The following is a 21,466-nucleotide window of genomic DNA, read 5'->3' as shown; positions in this document are numbered from 1 at the left end:
CCAAGAAAAGCGACAGAAGTAAGCCAAACATCACATTTAGAGAATTTAGCATAAAACTTGCAATCTTGGAGAGTCTGCAATACAATTCGCAAGTGGTCTGCATGCTCAGCTTCCGATTGTGAATATATAAGAATGTCATCAATAAACACAATCACAAATTCATCCAAGAATGGTTTGAAGACTCGATTCATAAGTTCCATAAAGGCTGTTGGGGTATTTGTAAGCCCGAAAGACATGACAAGGAATTCAAAATGGCCAAACCTCGTCCTAAATGTTGTTTTTGGGATATTAACTTCCATGACTCGCAACTGATGGTAACCATACCACAAGTCAATTTTGGAAAAGCATTTGACACCTTGTAACTGATCGAATAAGTCATCAATCCGTGGAAAAGGATATTTATTTTTTATAGTGACTTTCTTTAGTTGTCTATAGTCAATACACATCCGTAAGGATCCATCTTTTTTTCAAACAAAGAGCACTGGGGCACCCCATGGGGAAGTACTTGGCCTGATAAAGCCTTTATCGAGCAAGTCCTTCAGTTGTTCCTTCAATTCTCTTAGCTCTGCAGGTGCCATTCTATAGGGAGAAATCGATATAGGTTGCATATCAAGAAGCAAGTCTATAGCAAAATCAATTACCCTTTCTAGGGGAATTCTTGGAAGATCATTAGGGAATACCACTGGAAATTCATTCACGATAGGAATTGACTGAAGAGTCATAGACTCCTTATCAGTATCCTTTACATGAACCATATGGTATATACAACCTTTAGCAATCAACTTTCGAGCCCTAAGGTATGAAATAAACTTACCCTTAGGTGTGGTTGCATTACCCTTCCACACAAGGACTGGCTCACCTGGAAAGTAAAATCTTACTATCTTTGCACAACAATCAATATTAGCATAGCAAGCTGCCAACCAATCTATACCCATGATAACATCAAAATCTAGCATAATCAACTCAACTAAATCAGCGGGGGTTGGACGATCATTAATTAAAACCGTGCAACCTCGATAGACACGACTAGCTAAAATAGAGTCGCCAACCGGTGTAGACACCTCAACTGGTTGTGGCAACAACTCAAATTTCATGTCAATCTTACTAGTAATATATGAAAATGTAGAGCCAGGGTCTATCAATGCGTAAACATCTTGAGAAGATATTGTCAATATACCTGTAACAACATCAGGGGATGCTTCTGAATCCTGTCATCCTATGAGTGTATAAAAGTGGTTCTGGCCATCGCTCGAACCTGCATCTCTTTCACCTCTCCCTCTACCACAACCCTGAGTAGAATGTGGTCTTTGACATGGGGCACAAATTGAGGGTGAAGATGCTGCTGTGCATCCCTAAGGCTGAGCAAGATCATCTCTGCTAAACCTCGGGCACCGACTAATAAAATGTCTTATCTGCCCACAATGATAACATGCACCTGAACCCTGTCTACACTGTCCAGTGTGCGGCTTACCACACTGTGTACAATGAGGAGTGGGATGTCTTATCTGTACAGAACGATCCCGTCGACGACCTTCAGGCTGGCCTGAGCTCTGACCTGGTCTTGACTAACTAAAATGATCAAACCGCGGTCCTTGCACCTGTGGTGAGACACTTCCCGCTGGCCAAGGTAGATATCGATAGAATGGGGTCCTAAAATTACTATGTGGCTCCTTATAAGACCCCATAGTATGGGCCCTCTTCCTCTGCTTCCTATCCTTGCGGGTATCATGAATCCGTTGAGAAAGCTCCTCGGTAGTCTGAGCGAAAGCATGTATGCGGGAAATATCTACATCACTTGATAGAGATGCTACCCTACAATCTCTTATGAAATGATCTTCCAAACCATCAACATAACGATGAACTCTGGCTCTCATGGTACGTATAATATCTGGTACATATTTTGTCAAAGAATTAAACCTGTGGCTATAATCCCTCACACTCATGGTTCCTTGCTTCAAATTGATAAACTGGTCAAGACAGGCCTCTCGAACTTCCCGTGGAAAATAGTGGGCAAGGAAGGCCTCAAAGAAGTCCTCCCACTCTGCTGGTGGAGTATCAGGTCCTCTAGATCTCTCCCATGCCTCATACCAAAGGATGGCTACATCACGTAGCCAAAAGAAGCCAACTCCACAACTTCTGTGAATGAGGCATGCATCACCCTCAATACTCTATATATATGGTCTATAAAGTCCTGGGGATCCTTAGCATGATTAGATCTTATAAATAACGGATGGGCCAAATGAAGAAACTCTCGTACTTTCAAACTTTCTGACCGGTCTCTTTGAGTATCTATTCCTGATTCCAGTTCTCGCTCATGAATAGAAACCATCCTAGTCAACAACTGAACTGCCTCTCTCATCCCCTACTCCCCAGTCTCTGGTGGAGGCACAATAGGTACTGGAGGTCTTGTGTCCCTAGCTTCCTCAGGTACCAATGGAACTGGTGAGGCTGGGGGTACTACATCTCCTCAGGCTTCAACAAGTGTCGGGGAGGCTGGTACTATGGGTAGTGGAGATTCACCATGTGCCTCCAAGGGATATCTATCCCTTTGATCCGGTGGGGAATGACTAGTACCTTCCCTTGGATCCATACCCATCTCTCGATTTTCCATATCCGGAGCAAGGGTAGCCTGTTAGATAAGAAACATAAAGTACGATTTAGATTTCGAATGTTCTTATACTTTTGCACTATAGCGAGATATATCAGTTTAATGAAATGTAACCATTACAAAATGCTATGTAGCCTCTTGATTATAAGTGTGGTGCACAACACACCCATAAACAAGACTCTACTAGACACGACTTGTGGACCCTCCCTGGGATAAGACCGAAATAGGGGGAGTAACTGGCACTCGATACCCTATAAGATCGAATTACCCACTAAAATATACTAGCTAAACGAAACTGTGAGACAAAATGATTGGGCAGCACAACCTCTAAAAAGTGAAGCATGGACCCTGAAGGTCATGACCTGAATGAGAATAAACCATACAAACAATGGTAGATAAGCCGAAAAAATAAAGATGTACTATCTAGCTGACGAGGCCAAAATTGAAGACATACCTACTTACACACACACACACACACACATATATATATACATGCCAAGACTATTGGTTAGATGTTGAAACATACAAAAAAGAAAGCACAGAATATTGATAACAAGTTTAAGGTGATTTACTTAGTTCCTAACTTGGTTCCTACATATTTTATAAAAGAAGTATTTCAACTACCAAGTGTTTTAATAGTTTGAACATTTAAGTTATATTGGAGAGTTTTGAAGATCATGAGTTACTTTAAAGTTTTTTCATAATAACTTTAGTAGGGAAAGAGGGCTGGTTACAAGTGATAAGCGTCTCCTATGATATTTTAAGTCACATCACTCAAAAAAAGAATAAGAATTCATACATGCAGAAATATAATCAAGGAAACCGATAAAATAACATGTAGATGTTGAATACTCTATTTATCCGAATGAGTGGAATATCGAATAACAGAATCATGAAAATAATCCAGCTGAGATCCCAATGCCTTTCACTGAAGGTCTTTCTAGCAAGAGAATAGAAAAATATCACATTCGGCGTTTTAGGAATTTTCAAGGAGTGGTCCTAAAATGAGGGATGTAACTTAGCCTTAACATATATACATTTTTGACCCGACCCGGATCCGTCCCGGATTCTGCCCCTGCAGTCCGTAGTAAAACTGTCATAGCGTTTACTCCAATGTTGGTTGGATACGGGGTTTTGTGCGTTGCAAACTCGACTCGTAGGCCTTCGATTTAATGGGTGATAGGCCTTCTAAGTTCTTATATATTCGGAGAAAACATCCAAGACATTTGACCCAAAGTTAAGAAAATATTATTAGAAAAACTTCGATAACTTTTGCCGACCTTAGTTTCGCTAATTTTCTTGACTTCAAAACTTAACATACGACCCTTGTGATAGTATATTACCTCATAAAACACTATTCTTATCATGGTTTAAAATCATAGGCTTATTCACAAGGTATGGGACAATTTAAACCTTTCAAACGGGTGAAGTTCTACCCGAGCCATTTCTTTAATCATGAACTTTGTTTGAGGGATCCCTTTGACCTAAAAATTTAGTTTAGTTCCTTGATATTTCCACCTATTTGCAATACTAATCTCCAATGTACAATACAAATTCATGTACACCTCATATAACCATGCCATACTACGCCACATATATTATGCAAGAATAGAGAAAAAGTACGGATCTTACAATGGTGCCTCTCGGTTTTGTGATCCTGGGCTAGCTTAAGAAACCTCCTCTTGAGAGGCAAGGACTCCGCTTTGTAAAGCTAGCCAGCGAGACAGAATCTGCTTTAGCGGCCCTGGCTTCTCTTTAGAGGCATTCTCTTTTGCAGCTAGGGCTTCACTTTAGAGATCTCGACACCTTGGGCTCTATCGATTAAGCATCCCTAGCTTTACTTTAGCAACTTTTGCTTTAGAGGTCGGGGATTTCTAAAGCGAGGACGACCATTTATTGGTGTGTCACTTTAGGGATGTTAGTAGTCGATTTTGTGGCTCCTGTATTCATCTTAAAATATTGTTACGCAATCGGCTTCCCTAGGAATTCTCAAATTGCGATTATTCTCTCAATATAGCTCAAAATTGTGTGATTCAACGTCTGCTGTGATTAGGAAGGATGAGACTATACATTTGAGTGTTTGGGGAAGCATTGGGTATTCTTCACTTGAGGAATATTTTTGGTTTTGTGGGTCGCCATTGTCGCCCTTGTTTTTTACTACAAATTATGTGCATGTGCTAATTTTTATTGTTCTGAGACTTAGAATGTACGAGCATGTAAGGGGAATTCTAAAGCACAAACATAAGCTTGAACTGATTGAAAAGAAACATACTTACCTCTTCTCAACTCACTCAACTCAACTCAACTCGACCCAACTTAATGAAACATAGTTCAACTCAACTTAGAGAAAATAGGGCTCAACTCAAGATAAAGCAACATTTAAAGATGCAATATTTGAAAAACTTTTAAAACAACAGGAAACAACTCAATGTATTGAAGAATACAATAATAACTCAGCTTTTATATATAAAAATACAATATAACTCTGTGGGAGATTCTCTAACCGACAACCATCACTATGAGTTATGTGATGATATAACGTCTAGCACGCGCTGCCAGAACTTTCCTATACTTTGACGGGGTATAGAACCTACTACTAAGTGGATCCACTAGTCTATGCTAAAAAGCATTAAGGAATCATCTAAAAAGTATGACCATTTCTACCCACGTTGACTACATGGTTTATGGGGGTTGTGAGTTGTATGAACTCTCCCCCATATTAGTGCTCAATACTACTCCCCCAATATACTAGCTCATATGTTTGAAAACATAATTCTATTTGTGTTATGAGATTATTACTCAAAATCTTTCTCTTAAAAGTGATGGTACTCAAACTGCTCAAAACTCTTTTGGAAATCTCAGTTTCCTCTCATCTTAAATGTAAAAACATTTACTCTTGGGAATAAGGAAAATGAACTCAACTCTACTCTTCCTCAACTCAGTACTGAAGTCTTTAAAACAAGTTTTTAAAAAATTGTAAAAAGACTTCTTAAAATAGGGTTCATGCCGAATTATAGACGTTTATGACTCAATTCAAGGTTTTCAATAACCATGCATAGAACTCAATACTTGGAACTCAGCAACACCAGAACTCAAGGAGTCAGTGATACTACCCATCTCAAGTATGCTCGACTCGGAGGGTTCATGTGGAATTATGGGCATGAACTACTGAACTCAAGGACACAATGATACTTCTCATCTCAAGACTGCTCGACTCATAGGGTTCATGCGAAATTATGGGCATGATCTACTCAACTCAAGGACCTTTATGGGTAACATGTAGTATCCCCATGATTAGGAATATAATCCCAAAATGATTAGGAACTTAATACTCAAGACTTAGAACTTGAAGATACTACTCCTCTCAAAATACTCAATTTATGGAGTTCATGAAGAATTATGGGCATGAACGACTCAACTCAAGGGTCTACATAACAATATGGAACTCATGTATAGTACTCTTCTCATTCTCATACTTACTTCCTCATAGCTTAACTCAAATCGGTGGTTTATCTCAAAGGATTCACAGTTGAACTCAAAGGTTTTCTTGAACTCTACTGTTAACTCTTTCTTGAATTTGAATTATGAATTCAAGAGTTATGATTCATGATATGAAGGATCTCGATGATAGTGTAGACTCATGACTACATTTTCCTCATTCTCATATCCACTTACTTGAGTCTTGAAACAAGTTATTAGAAATTGTAGAAGACTCCTCAAAAGACTCGAAATAACTCTCAAGACTTGACTCTTAAGTCTACCTTGAATTTGAATTATGATGTCAAGGTTATGATTTATGATAGGAAGGATATCATTATGATTAAACGAGTTTTATATAGTTAATAATGAGAAATGGTTAAAAATACTATTTGGGGAGCAAGTCCGCGACATAGAGATGAATTATAATGTTGGTTGTGAAATAATTTTTGAAATAATGGAGTCCGTGTTCTCTCCGCGATGCGGAGAAGGAGATTTCACTTCTGAGGAACAGGTCCGTGACGCGGACCTGATACCTTATTTTCTGCCCGATCTTTTCTTACTAATTTTTCAACCCTAATTCTCGTAGAATCGAATGGTTTCTTTCCCAATCACTTATATTCGAATACTGAACTTATGTACATGATAATCTACTCCAAACCACTTTCAATTCACTAACTTTTATCTCAAGAACTCATCAAACCCATCCTAATTCAAGAACGGAAACAATACTTTCAAGAAACAAATCAAGAACTCAAATTCTTCAACTTTAAGAATGAAACTTCATTGAAAAAAACATGATTGGCGTGTGGGTGAATGAACCCAACACTATGAGAAACTCACATACCTCAAAGAACTAGGTTCTTGGGCGAAATCTTAAATTTTTTGAACGAACGCTTGAAACTTGGAACTTTTTCTCCTCTTGAATCTTCTCTCTTAGACCCTAAATGCTTTTGATGATGAATGAAACTGATTCTAATCAGTTTAGACCCTTAATTGGGTGTAATTTGCGTTTATAATAAGTGGGTTAAGGAAAAGACTAAAATACCCTTCCTATTTTCGGGCAACTTTCCTTAAATGGACAACTTGACATAAAAAGGGAATATCTCCCTCATATGAGCTAGAAAATTAGAAAACTCGGTGGTATTGGAAAGAGGACTCAAAGATCTTTCATTTGATATCTTATGGGTTTCCTAACTCATCTTCTACCGAAAGTTATGGTCGTTTGAAGTTGACCCAAAACTTAAAACAGCTAAGGAACGACTTGAATGAATTCTCTTAAATTCTTTTTGGACTCAAGGTGCTACATCTAGTGACTTGACCATAATAATGAAGAATTTTTAAATTTTTTGGTAAAATCCTACTGACAACGAAGAATGGTTCGAGTCTTAGTTCAAAATTTTTCTAGGGTGTTACACCTTTGTTTTCTATAAATAGAGAGATTTCCTCACACTCTAAAACAATGAAAATTCTGAACTACTTTTTCATCTTCTACACAATTAAATATTCGTGTACTTTTCTCCTGTTGAGTGGCTCACTGACACCATTGTTTTTGTATCAATACGCTGGTGAATAGAGTCGTTCTATCCTGTGAGAATATATTCCTTTAAACACAAGGTACTAGAGGGGAATAATTTTCATAAGGGGGACATTGTGCAATCAGTGTGCTCGATTTTTTCCTTTATTTTTCATTCTATTGTTATAGATCCTGGTATGTTTTTTTATAGTCACTAATTTATGCTTATGTTATTAAGAATAAATGATAAGATTTTATAATTTTCATTTTCCTTTACATTATTAATGTTTGTTACTACATATTCTTGTATGTAAGATAATATAGTGTTTTAGTTTTAATCACTGATAGGTTTTAAGTATTGTTTTCTAAATTCCGTGATATTAAATTACCGCGCGAGGCGCGGATAATTTTACTAGTTGATAAATAAAATCATTCTTTTGGCTTGAGCATAGAAAAATAAAATCCTGACGATTCTCTAAATTATGGGAAAAGATATTTAGAAGCATATATCTACATCACCAGAGAAATTGTTAACAAAACCAAATGAATTTAGACTACATCATGTTAACTTTATATATTAGAACATTACATACTCATGTATATATTAAGCAAAAAAATAATTATTATATCATTAAAATTATTTTCCTCAAGTACTTGAGGCTATGGAATATACCTTCTTAGGATAGAACGATTTACTTCATCAGCATAGTGGTATATCATATTCCGCTAAACTTCTAACTCACTCCAAGACAATAAACCACAAAAAAAATAAAAAGAGTAGAAGATTAAAAAAATTGTGGTTATACTTATAGTCAACAAAGGGTAGTATGAACAAGTGTTTTTTGTGTCTGGTCTAAAAAGTCATGACCTTTTCGAGAAGCCACAACCCTTTGGAAAAGTCACAAGTTACTAAAAATGTCACAACTCATCGAAAAATCACAACCCTTTGAAAAAAGTCACAACTTATCGAAAAAGTCACAACTCATCGAAAAAGTCACAACCTATGTTAGGGATATTATAGTAGTTTAACATTCAAGTTATATATATATATATATATATATATATATATAAACACACAGTATGTAACGACCTAATTTTCGTCGTTAGGAAAAAGCCAATGAAGAAAGAATTGGGGTTAGAAAACTTTTTTGTACTAACTTGAATTTCCCAACCTAGTCCAGATTTGAAAAAAATCGGAGTCATTAAGGTGTAGGAAAATCTGGTAAATTAATGAGAGATCTAATTATGATTTGGACCATATAAGTAGATAGCTAAGACGTTAAGGAACTCGTATGACTTTACGAAATCAAATTTGTGTGAGTAGAACTCCCAAAAATGATCTTAGCATGAACATGTAACATTTTGTCTTTGTGTAGGCCGCTAGAGCGGGATTGGAGCCGCCAGAGTGGGGTTGAGTAGCGGGATGGGTCAGCCGTGGCGGACCAGACGTGACTTAAAGTCGTTAATATACCCCTAAACGACCTTATTTGGCACCTTTTGATTTTTAGAGCTAAGGAGACGACCCGAGGCGACTTCTTGACCGTTTTTCATTATTCTTGAGGCTAAAGGTAATGTTTTAACTCCCCGAATCCATTTTTCGATCCGTAGAACGTAATCTAGTGGGTCATTATCGATGTGAGTGGGTTTTGATCTAGAATTTATGGTTGAAAAAAGCCCTAAATTGGGTATTAGGATCTTTGGTTTGGTGTAAGGTTATTGGGTTTGTTATAATCCAGATATTAGACCTTTGATTGTTGATCCTTGCATATAAATTATTGTTTGTAGACCTAGAACAAGGGGAAAGAATCCGAAAAGGGAAGATTCAAGTGTCTTAGAGGATTCAAGCTTGGATTCAAGGTAGGTGATGGTTGTGATTCTATGATTGTGTGATGTATGGTTGTTCTTGCTTCATTCTGATACGTGTATATGTATGAATGTTGCAATGTTGATCATACTTGTTGTAAATGACATAGATAATTGATGAATACCATGAAATCATGACTTAAATGTATGATCTTGATTATATACTTGTTATTGTGATTGTGGTGTGTGAATGGGATCGGTTGCCACGTTCCGTCATAACTAACTTGGATCGATTGCCACGTTCCGACATAACTATGGGCTCGGTTGTCACATTCTGGCATAAATATGGGATCGGTTGCCACGTTCCGGCATGCTAACTATTTGGGTTTGGGTTTCATGAGAGGACCAATGAGTTGTTATATATTGAATTATTGTTGTGAACATGATCATGAACTATGACTTATGACTTTTCAAAGAGTTCTACTTAGTGTGAGTGGGGGTATGGGACTTCATTCATGCATTTCACAAGTGAACTTTAAAAGTGGTTATGGTGTGGTTCTCTTATTGAAGCATGTGAAATTGTATGTTGCTCGTAAATGATAATTGATATTGTATATGTTCGGTGTATGCATGTTTATGATGTTGTAATGACTTACATGCGTTTTACTTAATGGGATAGCCGTGTGATCCTACCAATACACGGTGGTTGTGTACTGATACTGCACTTGCTCTTATTTTTGTTGAGTACAGGGCATCTTCCGGTGGCTATTGATGTACCTCAAGTATGTGACTATTGAGCGTGACCGGATTCAAGAGTTATCCAGTTCTTTCAGGCTTCCATGGATCTCTCTTGGTTGAGTCTAGTCTTTTGGACTCGGACTATTGGTTAAGTTGTGGTTTAGTTTCGGGGTTGTACCCCTTGTTCATAGACTTGTCGTTGGTAGAGTTTTGGTACATTGATTTTCAGGTTCTAGGTCTTATTATTCCGCAATAGTAGTTTAAATTGTTTAGTTGGGCTGTAGTAATGGTTCTCCCATCGGAGAGTTAGTGTGGGTGCCACTCACGACGGTCTGGGTCGTGACACATTGTATTTAGAATATATTTATTTGCATCCGACCTCTTATGTCTTGAATATGGGACGAAGTTGAGTTTTTATTTTTTGTTGGGCCTTCTCTATATCGAAGGTCTTTTGCTTTACTGGGCTTGATAATAGAGAGACCTCTTTGCAACATCGATGAGCGTTGACCAACTTGTTGACTTGACAATCAACATTTTAAAGAAAAACATTAATATTTTCAAAAATCCCTATTTTTTTAACACACTATTTCAATAAAGACAGAATGAGTTGTTACAATGTCAATTAATAAAAAGTCTTACACAAGTATTACATTGTGAGGAAAAAAACAAAACTTTTCATCTAGACTCTTGCTCATTTGAATACTTCCCTTTATCAATTTTTTTATTAGCCGTTTGCTATAGTATTTTTTTATTTATTTGTCTTCTTTTGTCAATAGTTTAAAATAATTTATTAATTAAAAGTTATTTGAACTCTTGAACTTGTTATGATTATCACCTATAAATTAGTTTAAGTTCTTTGTGTGATAGGTTTTAAAATCTAAATTTGAATTATTTTTTAACAAACACTTTCCTTCTGTACAACAAGAATTAGGCATGTTCACTTACACCCCAAAGTCCTTTAAGAAATTTGAAAACCTCTTATATTATAAGAGGCAGGAGGTCAACATGCTTGCCTGACAATTGAAAGGTAATCTAATAATTTATTAGGGCATCTCCAACCTTACCCTCTATTTTACTCTCTAAATATATAATTTTCTATTTTTTCAGACAACCAACTCCAACTCAATCTTATTTTACTCTATACAAAAAGATATTTTCCTCTCTCCTCAATATTATATTATTAGTTCTATTTCATTCTTATATTTTTATTTCATAATATAATTTCCTTTTTTATTCAAATAACCACTTTATATAATTTTCATGTAGTATAAAATTATATTTTTCAAATTTTTATTTAATATAAAATTAATTCTATTCTAAATTTCTAAATAAAATAAATTGAAAGCAATTTTTTCTTCTCTTATATAGAAGAGACAGTTTCAAAATTTCAACATGGCTGCTTAGTTGCCAATAAAATGTTAACTGAGGGTAATTTAGACTTTGACTATATTAGATTATTATCTGTGTTTATTCTAATCTGCCACGTTTACATATTGCAGTTTAGGTTTGCCACGTATCTATCTTCTGAATTATTCTTCATTGTACAACATATTCTCACTTTGATTTTGCATTCATTCTTTGTGGCTCTTTCCTCTCTATTGAATCTAACCGTATTTTGTTGTTCTCTTTTAGTTTCGTTATGTTCTCTTTATCTCCTACTTATCAATTTGTGTGTTTTGTTGTTTTAATTCTTTTATAAATTTGTCGTTCTCTCCAATTTATGTATGGAATTTTTTCCTTTCCTCCGCAACTCTTAATCTTAAGAAAAGAAATATTAACTTAGTTTAATTTGCAGGGAACAAATTTTTCCGCATTTCAAGTTAGTTTTATGCTAATTTTTCTTTCATTTGCTTTTATGTTTTGTTTTCATGTTTTTCCTTGATATTATTCTTTACTTATGTTAACTTTTTTGTTTCTGTTTCTTTTGTTCTTCTTTGTTTATTTTTATAACATCCACAATGATCTCAATTTATTTCACACTTTCCAGTGATATTATTATTCTAAATTTTTTGGGAACGAAGAATACTTCCATAGTTATTGTTTGTTAAATTTTCTATACTTATTATTCTCTCTTTCTATATCTATTGTATGATTAGTTTCTATCTATCCATGTTATTCACGATTGAGTAGTTATTCACGATTGAGTATTTAGTCTCCAAGAATAAAGTAAGTGTTATGATTATTTTTTCATTTTCACTATGGATGTGTTTGAAAGAGCTTTCTTTTGTTGACTGTGCTTAAAAAATAAAAAAACCTGTGAAATAAAAAAAATTAATCCGAATATTCATTATGGTCGTTTTAGACTAATTGTTTGTAATCATACACTAACTGCATTTATTTCAAGCCATAATTTGATGGAGTTTTCAATTTAGAGGTATAAGAAACAGTCATCTCAAGGCACATAACAACCTACAAGCAACACGTGGTTGGTGTCAAAGGTTCCTAAATATTAATCTATATATCATTATATATAAATGATGAGCTCATGCTTTCTTAAAAGAAAAAAAGGAAATATTCAACTATAAACCCCAAGAAATAACTTGCCTTTAAAGCTTATTATTTTATCAGCCAAAAATATTGATTGAGATGATCAGTATAATGCTTCATATAATTGGTTTAACACATTAAAGTGATTGTTTATACATGCCAGACTGCTCGCTTCTGTTTTTTCTTTAATTGAGGTACAACTTGATGCGACATGTGAATGAAATGACTAAATTGTTAATAGAAAGAAAATTAGTTGTAAATATTTGAGCTCAGGCCTCTATTATTCTTATGTTTACTTTCCTGATAACGTGGGTATACACATGTCATCCCGATGTGTACACTTCTACAACTAAAGTATTTGTTGTTGCTTTGCTATTTGCTTTCATTTGTTCACTATCTAGTTCCCTCGTTCCATTTTTAGCTTTCTATAAGTTAATAATCTACATCATGTTGTTTAATTAATTTTCTAATTGTTCTTACTGGTAAAGTGTCACGACCTAGACCGTTGTGATTGGCACCCACACTAACCCTCCGATGGGAGAACCATTACTACAACCCAAACTTAACAAACTCAACCAAAACCAGAGCATTTAAAGATATAGAAGCAAGTTTAAATGCTAAGAAAAAGAAATACGGAGTTCCCATAAACTCCAAACAAAAGTCTAATAAAAACAATGCGGAATAATACCTAGAACCTGAAAGTCAATTTACCAAAACATCTAAAGTTCAACAAGTCTAAACAAGAAGGGGTACAACCCCAAACTAACACACGAATAACTAACTAAGAAGTCTAAGTCCGAAATGGAGACATAAACGAAAAGAGAACTCATGGCAGCCCGAAAGAACTAGTTCACCCTTGAATTCGAACGATCACTGATCTTCTAAGCGAGGTCTGTCAATAGCCGCCTAATATGCCCTGTACAGTACTCAACAAAGAAAGAGCAAGTGCAACATCAGTACACAACCACAATGTACTGGTAGGAGCACACGACTATCCCAATAAGTGCAACATACATAAGCCATTACAACATAATAATAACATGCATACACCTCACATATACAATATCAACAACATTAAGAACAATAAACAATTTCGCAATTCTCAAATATACAGTTTTGTTAAATCCATGGTCCTCTCATGGAACCCAAACCCAAACTGTTAGTGTACTGATTCATGGTACCCAATCTAATGTTTATGCTAGAACGCTGCAACTGATCTCATATTTATGTCGGAACGTGGCAACTGATCCAAGTTAGTATGTCGGAACGCAACACCCGATCCATTCAACAAGCCACAATCACAATCACAAGTATATTCTCATAATCATATAGTCAACTCATGATTTCATGGCAACAATTATTCAATCATCCTCATTTAAGAATAATGTGATCAATAATGCAACATTCGCATACCTACATGTATTATAATAAAGCAAGAACAAGCATATATCACACAATCATGAAATCATAGCCATCACCTACCTCGTACAAAGCTTAAATCCCTTAAGAAACTTGATTCTTACATTTTCGGACTCTTTCTGCTTGTTCTTCGTGTACAAACAGTCATAATAATTCAAAGATCAATAAACAAGACCCGATTAACTGGATTCTAATCAATAATAACAACCCTAGATCAAACCCTTGATCCCCATACCCAGATTAGGGCTTTTTCCACCATAATTTCCAGATCAAAACCCTCCCCCATCGATATTAACCCACTAGAATACATTCTACGGATTGAAAAATGGAATCGGGGAGTTAAAACCTTACCTTTAGCTTTAAGAATGGTGGAAAACTGTCGAGAAAGCACCTGGGGTCGTCTCCTAGCTCTCAAAGTCGAAACTTGCATAATAAAATGATTTTAGGGTTTATTTTCGACTTAAATCGTGACTGTCCCGCCATAGCGGTTCTCAGCCCGCCACAACGGCTTGCACGGAACTAGTGAGTCCATTTAAGAATTCCAAACTCCCATTTCACAACACACCTTCATCTCATGACACTCAGAAAATACCCGTTCATGTTAAGATCAATTTCGGGAGTTCTACTCGACCGAATTCAATTCTGTAAAGTCGTACGGGTTCCTTAACACCTTATCTATCTACTTATGTGATCAAAATCATAATTAAATCACCCAATTATTACCAGATTTCCCTAGACCTTAGTGACTCTGAATTCATCCAAGTCTGAACTAGGTTGAGAAATCTCAAGTTACTACGAAAAAGTTTTTTGGCCCAAATTTTTTTCCCGTTGGCTTTTCTATAACTACAGGAAAAGGTCGTTAGAATAGATACCAATTTACCCATCAATTGTTCCCGAGTGACAAACTTAGGAAAAATAGGCTAACGAAAGAATGGAGTAGTACCTGAATCGACGAACAACTGGGGATACTTGTATTGCATGTCCTTCTCGATTTCCCAAGTATCTTCCTCAACTAGAAGATGCTTCCATTGAACTTTCACGAACTTAATCTCCTTGGTCCTCCACTTACGCACATCACGATAAAAAAATGCAACCGATTCCTGCTCATATTGGAGGTCTTTGTCGAACACAATTGAGTCCCATTTTATGATGTAATCCCTATCACCATGATATCTCTTCAACATGGACACATGAAATACTAGATGAACTCCAAATAGATTAGGAGGTAAAGCCAATCTATAAGCCACTGGCCCTACACATTCAAGAACCTCAAAGGGACCAATGTATCGCGGACTTAGCTTGCCCTTCTTGACAAATCTCATCACCCCTTTCATGGGTGATAACTTAAGAAGAACATTCTCACCAGTCTGAAATGCCATATCTCTTACTTTATGGTCTGCATACTTTTTTTGTCTACTCTAGGCTGCTAAAAGCTTAGCTTGATTACTCCTCACCTTATCTTGAGCATCCTTTACTAAATCAAACCCCTAAAGATTTCACATCTCCAACCTCAAACCATCCTATGGCTGATCTACATCCCCTCCCATAAAGTTCCTCAAATGGTGCCATATCTATGCTGGAGTGGTAACTATTGTTATAGGAAAACTCACACAACGGTAAGAACTTATCTCAATGCCCTCCAAAATCAATCAAACATGCCCTCAAAATGTCTTCTAACACTTGAATAGTCCTCTCTGACTAGCCGTTCGTCTGTGGATGGAAAGCGGTACTAGAAGTGAGTTGTGTGCCCAATTCATCATGCAATTTCCTCCAAAACTTGGATGTGAATTGGGTACCACGATGTGAGGTTATAGATAGAGGCACCCCATGCAACCTCACTATCTATTTCACATACACCTTAGACAATTGTTCAACATTATAATCTATTCTTACCGGAATAAAATGGGTTGACTTAGTCAATCTGTCAACCACTACCCAAATAGAATCAAACTTTTCCAAGGTCTTGGGACGACCAACCGCGAAGTCCATAGCTATCCTTTCCCACTTCCATTTCGAAATTGGCATTCTTTGAAGCAAACCTTTCGGCCTTTGATGCTCATATTTTACTTGTTGGCAATTTTGACACTTAGCCACAAACTCCGCTGTATCCTTCTTCATGCTAGGCCACCAATAAATTCGCTTCAAATCTTGGTACATCTTGGTCACACCCAGATGAATGGAATATCGCGAACCGTGAGATTCTGTCAACAATTTCTGAATCAAATCATCTATTCTAGGAACACAAATCCTTCCTTTAAAACTGAGCAAACCTTCCGCATCAAGAGTGGTCTCTTGTGCCTTACGAATCACAGTCTGGTTTCTAAGCTCATTCAAATTTTCATCCTCAAATTGTTTGGCCTTGATCTCCTCAATGAATGTGGCCCTAACCTCAATGCTAGCTAAAACCCCACCTCTTTCTGAGATGTCCAACTGCATAAATTTAGACTCCAAGGTCTGGATTCCCTTAGCCAAAGGTCGCTTAGTTACACTCAAGCGAGCTAAACTACCCATACTCACCGCTTTTTGACTCAAAGCGTCTGCCACCACATTAGCCTTACCCAGATGGTATTGAATGGTGAGATCATAATCCTTAAGTAACTCCATCCACCTTCTCTGTCTCATTTAGATCCTTTTGAGTGAAAACATGCTGCAAACTACGATGATCAGGAAACACCTCACACTTAATGCCATAGAGGTAATGTTGCCAGATCTTAGGAGTAAACACTACTGTTGCTAACTCCAAATCATACTTTGGATAATTCCTCTCATGCACCTTTAACTGACGCGATGCATAAGCTATGACATTTTTATCCTGCATCAACACAACACCCAAGCCAGAATGCGAAGTATCACAATAAACAATAAAATCATTACCTTCCACCGGTAATGCTAAAATATGTGTGGTGGTCAAAAGAGTCTTGAGTTTTTGAAAGCTCTCCTCACATTTTTTAGTTCATTCAAAAGGTCCGTTTTGGTCAAATTCGTCAAATATGTGGCAATAGAAGTAAAATTTTTCACAAATTGACGATAGTAGCGAACGAGCCCAACAAAACTCCTAAATTTAGTCACAAAGCTAGGCCGAACCCAATTCTTAACCGCTTCAATGTTTTGGGGATCTACCATTACCCCTTCTTTTGAGACTACATAGCCCAAAAATGCAACCGAAGTCAACCAAAATTCACACTTAGAAAATTTTGCATACAATCTTTGTTTCCCAAGAACACCCAGAGCAATACGAAGATGGTCAACATGCAGTTCCTCAGTTTTCGATTAAACCAAAATGTCGTCAATTAATACTATAACAAACGAATCAAGAAAGTGTTTGAACACCCCATTTATCAAATTCATGAAAGCTGCAAGCGCATTAGTCAAACCAAACGACATAACTAGAAACTCAGAGTGCCCATAACGGGTTCTAAACACCGTTTTGGGCACATCCTCAGGCCTAATCTTTAACTGATTGTAACCAAACCTTAGAACAATCTTTGAGAAAACTGATGCACCTTGCAATTGGTCAAAAAGATCATCTATTCGAGGCAATGGATACTTGTTCCGGATGGTGACCTTACTCAATTGCCGGTAATCTATACACATCCTCATACTACCAGCATTTTTCTTAACAAACAGAACAGGAGCACCCCATGGTGAGCACTAGGACTAATGAATCCTTTATCAAAAAGCTCTTGGATTTGAGACTTAAGCTCTCTTAATTCTGCCAGAGCCATGCGATACGGAGGGATAGAAATGGGGTGGGTACCATGTTCCAAATCAATGTAGAAATCTATATCTCTATCCGGAGGCATACCAGGAAAATCAGTAGGAAACACTTCTATAAATTCTGACGCCACATGGATAGACACAATAGATAGAGGCTCAACCTCAACAACTCGAACATGAGACAAATAAGCCAAACAACCCTGCCCTACCAGTTTACTAGCCCGAATGGAGGATATGACCTTAGCTTGCTTAGGCTTGTACACCCTGTTCCACTCTAACTTTTCCCTTCCAGAAATTTCTAGAGTCACATACTTAGTATTACAATTAAGCACATCATAATAAGGGGACAACCAAGTTATACCTAAGATTATGTTAAAGTCCGTCATATCCAAAATCACCAAATCAGCCCAAGTCTGAAAACCCATAAACAAGATAGGACAAGCACGATAAATATAGGTGACTATAACTGACTCTTCAACAGTGGTAGAAATATGGATGGGGGAATCAAATATATCACAAATCATATCAAACTCTGTGGCAAATTGCACGGATACATAAGAATAAGTAGAACTCGGATCAAATAACACATTAGCCATCCGGTCACAGACAAGAATAGTACATGTGATCACTGCATGAGAAGACTATGCCTCGGTCTTGCCCAGAAAGGCATAACACTGAGCCCAGTCATCTTGACGGGCAACTTCCTTGCTTGGTTGCGCTGCACCTCTGCCTGCGTTACCATTTCCCCTACATTCGCGGCCTCGCTGATTTCCTCCTCGCCCACCTTGTGGATGCCCTCGACCATTATTACCATTTCCCGTGTGTACCACTACTCTAGACTGCTGCTGTGTGGAATCTAACATATACGGGTGGGGACAATCTTTCCTCAATGACTAGGTTCTCCATATTTATAGCAAGTACGATCTAAAGATGTTCTGTCTCCCGTCGAAGGTGCTGCTCCCTGGCTATCCTGAATCAAATTTTGAGGTGGAGTTCCCGAGTAATTACCTATAGAAGCGGGTATAGAGGATTGAATTTGCCAGGCTGCAAGTGTCGGTCTCCTTGAACCTCTGGAGTAAGAACCTTGAAAGTTGTCTGAATTTTTGGATTTCCTAGCCAATGCCTTAGCCTGGCCGTCTCGCCTCACCCCTTTCCACTTTCTTCACAAAATCTGTTACCTAATTAAAGCTTTTTCCTGCAGAGGTCATATGAACAGACAATACCTGCAACGCATAATTTAGTCCCTTAACAAATAAGTGGATCCTCTCTTCCTCAGTGGTCACCAATTGCGTAGCATATCTAGACAAAGTATGGAACTTAGCCTTATAAGCAGCCACATACATCCCACCTTGCTCCAAGTCCATGAACTCATCCTTCTTATGATCTGTCAATGTCCAAGGCACATACTTCTCCAAAAACAGAGCATGAAACTGGGTCTAAGTGAGTGGAGGTAAAACTGAAAATCTACATTCCACATAAGCTCTCCACCACTGCTTTGCCTCGCGTTAAAGCTGAAAGGTCACAAACTCAACTCCATCCTGATGGACAATTCCCAACTTATGCAGCCTCTCATAGCAATCTAGGATGAACTCATAGGCATCCTCACTCTTAGCATCATGGAACACAGGCGGTTTCAACTTCAGGAACTTAGTCAGCATCTCATGCTCATTACCAGTCATAACAGGACCTAACAAAGGACAAAAGAAAGCATCATTACCTACAAGTCCACCCACCTTGGGCATAGTGATAGCAACAGGGGGATTGGCGGGAGCTTGTGTTACTTGAACAGAGGGAAGCACTCCAGGACCAACCAATCCTTTCCAAAATGACATATTATGTTGAGCTAACACTGGGTCTAAAGGAGGAATACCTATAGTCTCAACCAACACCTCTTCCTCTTGCCCAACATTATCCTCATTCTCAACTTTCACATTCTCTTCTACTTCTTCATGATGCGTAGGAGGGGCCTCATTTCTAGGATCATTCTCAACCGGTACTCCATCCCTAGTAGACGCCACCCTTCCTCGGCCTCTACCCTTATCTCTTCCTCTACCCCTGCCTCGATCGCGAACTCTCGCTGCAGATTCCTTAGCTGGAGCATTGACGGGAGCTACGAGCCTGACGCTGTTGAACCTAGTATTATCCATCTGTGGACAAAAGAGTAAAGGAGGTTAGATACCAATTTGAATCACCAGATACCAATTGGAATCAAGTTATAGCATGAAAGGAGACAAGAGAAAATATAGAGATTTCCTAAAGTCCTATAGCCTCTCGAAGAAAAGTACAGACGTATCCGTACCATTTCGTAAAACTCTACCAGTCTCATTTTTGTACTTCTAGATCAACGAACATAGGCTCTAATAGCAACTTTGTCATGACCCAGACTATCGTGATTGGCACCCACACTAACCCTCCGGTGGGAGAACCATTACTATAACCCAAACTTAACAAACTCAACCAAAACTGGGGCATTTATTGATACAGAAGCAGGTTTAAATGCTAAGGAGAAGAAATAGAGAGTTCCCATAAACTCCAAATAAAAGTCTAATAAAAAAAATACGGAATAATAGCTAGAAAAGTCAATGTACAAAAACATGTAAAGTTCAACAAGTCTGAACAAGAAGGGGTACAACCCCAAACTAACACATGAATAACTAACTGGGTAGTCTAAGTCCGAAATGGGGACATAAACAAAAAGAGAACTCATGGAAGCCCGGAAGAACTGGCTAACCCTTAAATTCGAATGATCACTAATCTTCTAAGCGAGGTCTGTCAATAGCCGCCTGATGATGCCCTGTACTCAACAAAGAAAGAGAAAGTGCAACATCAGTACACAACCACAGTGTACTGGTAGGATCACACAGCTATCCCACTAAGTGTAACATACATAAGCCATTACAACATAATAATAACATGCATACACCGAAGATATACATTATCAACAACATTAAGAACAACGGAGCATTTCACAATTCTCAAATATACAGTAATATCAAATCCATGGTCCTCTCATGGAACCCAAACCCAAACTGTTAGTGTATCGATTCGTGGTACCCAATCCAATATTTATGCCAGTACGTGAAAATCGATCCCATATTTCTACCGGAATGTGGCAACCAATCTAAGTTAGTGTGTTGGAACGCAACACTCGTTCCCTTCAACAAACCACAATCACAATCACAATCACAATCACAATCACAAGTATATTCTCATAATCATACAGTCAAGTCATGATTTCATGGCAACAATTATTCAATCATCCTTATTTACGAATAATGTGATCAATAATGCAATATTCACATACATACATGTATTATAATGAAGCAAGAACAAACATATATCACACTATCATGAAATCACAACCATCACCTACCTCGAAAAATGCTTGAATCCCTTAAGAAACTTGATTCTTTCCTTTTCAGATTCTTTCCGCTTGTTCTTGTTCTACAAACAATCATAATAATACAAGGATCAATAAACAAGACCCAATTACCCAGATTCTAATCAATAATATCAACCCTAGATCAAATCCTTGAACCCCATACCCAGATTAGGGATATTTCCACCATAAATTCCAGATCAAAACCCTCCCCCATCCCTCTTAAAGATGCTCAACTTATGAAGTTCATGCAAAATTTATGGGCATGAACGACTCGACTCGAGGGTTTACATAATGATATGGAACTCGTGTATACAACTCT

The 21,466-nt window shown here is 37.4% G+C and overlaps 1 pseudogene; it reads right to left on the bottom strand.

Annotated features, from left to right (window-relative positions):
* Positions 1-467: 467 nt before the first annotated feature.
* Positions 468-21,214, bottom strand: LOC125812756 (uncharacterized; annotated as a pseudogene).
* Between the last annotated feature and the right edge of the window lie 252 nt (positions 21,215-21,466).

Source organism: Solanum verrucosum, unplaced genomic scaffold, assembly GCF_900185275.1.
Source record: "Solanum verrucosum unplaced genomic scaffold, falcon-dt-bn FXZP01000033.1, whole genome shotgun sequence".
In the NCBI taxonomy this organism is placed as follows: domain Eukaryota; kingdom Viridiplantae; phylum Streptophyta; class Magnoliopsida; order Solanales; family Solanaceae; genus Solanum; species Solanum verrucosum.
This window is presented reverse-complemented; position numbering and strand designations above follow the sequence as displayed.